The sequence below is a fragment of the Callorhinchus milii genome, unplaced genomic scaffold (genome assembly GCF_018977255.1).
Source record: "Callorhinchus milii isolate IMCB2004 unplaced genomic scaffold, IMCB_Cmil_1.0 Scaffold44, whole genome shotgun sequence".
NCBI lineage: Eukaryota > Metazoa > Chordata > Chondrichthyes > Chimaeriformes > Callorhinchidae > Callorhinchus > Callorhinchus milii.
In genome coordinates this window covers 60,617-65,106 of record NW_024704785.1, presented here as the reverse complement: position 1 = coordinate 65,106, position 4,490 = coordinate 60,617, and positions in this window count along the sequence as shown.

The window sequence follows — 4,490 nt, the reverse complement described above, 5'->3', positions numbered from 1 at the left end:
CCATGTCAGCTCTTGAGCATTTCCCCTGGGCGTCACATAGTTTTCTGTCTCCTCTCCATCATTCTGTCTGTTGATTCTGCTCTGATTGAGTTCTCAAGTCTATTATTGGCCACCCAAATGAATCCAGGGAGAAGCCACAAACCAAGCTCCTGCAGGGTCTCAGTACCTGCCCTATTTAGCTCTCATCTTTATTCTGTCTTGCACCAATAAAACTCCATTCACTCTTAAGCAATTTAGTTGTTGTTAAGCCCTGCATTAACCTGGTCTAACTTTTTTTTACAATATCCAATAATACTTTCTTAACTAAAGTATTTGCAATTGAAGGTGAGTTTCAGTGTTGGGGTTAGCAATGGCTTCAGTGGGTTTTAGTTGGGTCAGGTCATTTCTTTAGTAAAATCTACTTGTATATAGCAACAACTTGTATTTATATAGCACCCCACATGTAGGGTAGCTTCCCAGAACACTCGACAGTGGCGAAGCATGACTCTGAGCTGTGGGGAGGTGACCGTAGGCACGGTTAAAGATCTTCAGGTACAATCTGAAGATGGGGAAGGATAAATTCTTTTAAGTAAGGACCATTTGCATCTGCGTAATGCTGGAGGGTGTGAAGAATGACAATATATTGTTTTGTACAATACAATATATTGTATTGTTTCAATACACTATTCAATGCCTTGATTCTGCTTATCCTCATTCCCTAAAGACTCTTCAACAACCTCTCTCACACACATTGAATTGTGCAGAGTTACATAGAAATATATAGAATGTTACAGCACATATATAATTAGTTAAACTATGCCAGTGTTTATACTCCACATTAGTCTCCACACCTCCTAATCTCCTCTCCTATATTCCTCAATTTCCTTCTCTCTCACGTATTATTGATAATTTCTGCTTCAACAACAGCTTCTAGCAGTGAGTTCTCCATAAATATCATCTCTCTCAATATCCCTTTTATTTGATCAAATTTGTTCTTCCCTCTGTCTGTGTTGTTTGTCAAGAAAGGTCACCACCTGGTAGCAATAATAGTTGTGACATTGGAACATAGTCCATAATCTTCTCTGCGTCAGAAAATCTAACTATGAAGATACTGATTCATGTTCATCATTGATGAATCATTTTAAGCGATCTACAGGATGTATATATAAAAAATAAACTGCATTGAAGTTATTTTCTATTTGTTCACACCATTGTTTTCCTCACCCGTTTCCTCATTGACTAACTTGGAGCACTTACTATTTGCAAACCTGACAGTGGTGATGATCAAAGTGTAGAGCACAAATGTTATATCCTTCCTCATCCCTTAGACAAGAAATAGCTGATTCCAACAATGACCAATTTTCAATAGCAGTGAAAGGGCAGACTCTGCTATATTGCCAGTAATTGCAGGCTTGTTCACTGCACAGCAAGTCTGGCTCATCAGCAGGACCTGGAAGGGCAGACCAGTCACTGGGGGCAGGGAGTCATCCCACTCAGCTCCTGTTAACCCTGCAAGCCAAAGCCATAACCGGTAGGGTGGTCCTAGCTGGACCAGCAGCGGGAAAGCTTGCCAGACAGCAATATCAATGGCAAACTATGCAGTTTTGGCCGATTAGATTCCAGCAGTACCCCACCCCACACTCTGAGGTCCCCAAGCCTTGGTTCCTGCCAACCTGCACCTAATGCTCTCCAGAATGAACATGATGCATCCCTCCAGGGAGAGTTTGTGTTCCATTCCAACAATCTATCTCTGGAATTTCCATGCACAGGTGGGATGCATGGAATTCTCAGCTTGGTTTGGATACTCTTAAGCATGGTGATGGGTTTCAGCTTGTAGCAGATACCTGGCTGACCAAAAAAAAAACAGCATTAAAAGATTGGTTCAGATAAAGAAGCCCCTTTGACCTACTTTACCTGATCCTTCCATATCTACCATCTTCCTACAACAGAATCAAGCTGTTTTGTAAGTGACGTTTGATTGGATAAAGTTAAAGGATCAATTAAAAATAATCTATGGCCATTTATTTCTTTGAGTGAAGCAAGTCATTCAATCAGATAACTCAAAAAGTAACCCTTTAGAAGGTCCATAGTCACTTACAATGTGGTTTGATATATAAATTTAGTTAGAATGGTTTTAGTTCAACAGTGGGACACTGCTACCAACACCCTGCTTGAGATGTTCCAATACCACAAACATGTGGTAGTGGTATTGTAGTGTTCACTTTGAGAACTAGCATTGACAGTGTCCAATGTTAGTTCAGGTTTGGATTCAAACTTGTTTCCTCAGATTAGAGCTCAACATTGGGGAGAAATGTATTATATCCAGTCAGCCTAACGTCAGTAGTAGGGAAACTTCTAGAGACTATAATCCAGACAAAATAAATTTTCACTTAGAAAAATATGGGTTAATAAAGGGCAGCCAACACGGATTTGTTAAAGGCAGGAAGGATGATGGTAGTGCAGTTGATATAGTTTATATGGATTTTCAAAAAGTGTTTGATAAAGTGCCACAGAAGAGGTTGGGACAGTGGCAGCATGGATACAGAACTGGATGGAATACAGAAAGCAGAGAGTTGTGGTGAACGATTGTTTTTCTGACTGGGGGTGAAGTGTGCAGTGGTGTCCCCGAGGGGGCAGTATTGGGACCACTACTCTTTTTGATCTATATAAATGGGTATAGACTTGGGTATAGGGAATAGAATTTCCAAGTTTGCAGATGATACTAAGCTAGGAAAAGTAGTAAACGGTGAGAATGATAGTAGCAGACTGCAAGAGGATATAGATAGCCTGAAACGATAGGCAGGCACATGGCAGATGAAGTTTGATGTGGAGAAACACGAAGTGATGGATTTTTAGAGGAAGAATGAGGACAGGCAATATAGCTGATGGTACAATCTTAAAGGGGGTGAAGGAACAGAGAGACCTGGGGGTTCATATAAATAAATCTTTGAAGGTGGCGGGACAGGTGGATAAAGCTGTTAAACAAAGCATACAGGATACTTGGCTTTACAAATAGGGGCATAGAATACAAAAGTCGGGAAGCTATGATAAATCTTTATAAAACACTGGTTATGCCTCAGCTAGAGTGCTGTGTTCAGTTATCAGGAGAGGGTAGAGAAGCCAGGATTATTTTCCTTGCAGCAGAGAAGGTTAAGAGGAGACTTAATAGAAGTTTACAAAATGATGAGCGGATTTGCTAGGGTGAAGAAGGAGAAACTATTGCCACTGGCAGGTGGGTTGATAACCCAAGGACACCGATTTAAAATAGTTGTAAAAGAAACAGAGGGGAGTTGAGGAGAATTTTTTTCACAGAGTGAGTTGTTTGGAGCTGGAATGCATTGCCTGAAAGGGTGGTGGAAGCCAATTCGATAATAACTTTTAAGAGAGAAGTAGGTAATTATTTGGGGAGGACAAGTTTGAAGGGGAGAGCAGGGGAGTGGGATTGATTTGGATAGGTCTTTTAAAAGAGCTGGCACAGACACGATAGGCTGAATGGTGGTCTTCTGTGCTGTATAATTCTATGACTCCACAGCAGATTCGAGTGATATGATGGTTGTTTCATAAGATACTTGTTTGAATTAAACCGATATCCAGTGAAGCAGTACTGAGATCCATTGAAAGTGCACCCTCCGCATCACCATTTGAGGTCACACTTTCAGCCACTACGCCCTGAAACTGTGGAAAACTCCCCCTCAATCCCTCCACCTTGCGCACTCTCTCTCCCCTTTTTCAAGACTCACCTGAAAACCTTCCTTTTCGACCGTGCTTACGTACACCTCCCTGCCACCCCACCTCTGGCTTGAAGTCAGGCCCTGCCACTGTTAAGCGCTCTGGAGACACTACCCTGCGTGGAGGGCACTATATAAGTGAAAGTTGTTGTTGTTGAAATATAGACCCCTGCAATTCAAAACGGGAAAGGGAGTGCTGAAATCTTTGGGCTCCACAATGAGTCATGGTTGAAGGGTGAACAGGTTGGAATGCAGTGCTCGAATCTGAAGTCAATGCATAATTATCAACTGAAATTTCACTATATGATGAATATCAGCTCAAATCTATCATGAGGTTTTGCATCTCATTGTGTGACTGGAGTCAAAAATGTTTAAAGTTTGTTTAAAATAGCCAGAATAAAAGGAGAGCAAATGATACATTTACATCATGTACTGTTACAGTAATTAGAATAAACATGACAAATGTAGATTGTTTTCACTAGAACACACAGAAAGTTAGAAAGGGGTCTTCTAAAGATCTTAAAGACTGAAAGGTTTGAGAGGTGAAATATTGGTAGATTATTCCCACTGGTTGCTGAATCTGTGAGAAGTGCTCTGAGTTTAGGATTGTCACTGTTTTTCTTTTAATCACTCAGAATTTAAGTGAGAGTTGCAGGAGGTAAAATGTAGCTAGTTCCATTCAATGATTTTCAATATCTGCTTTTGATACAATAAAGGACTGAAACTGGAACCAGATTTGACGATATGAGATATGATTGACATTATTGCTCATCCGCAAGTTTA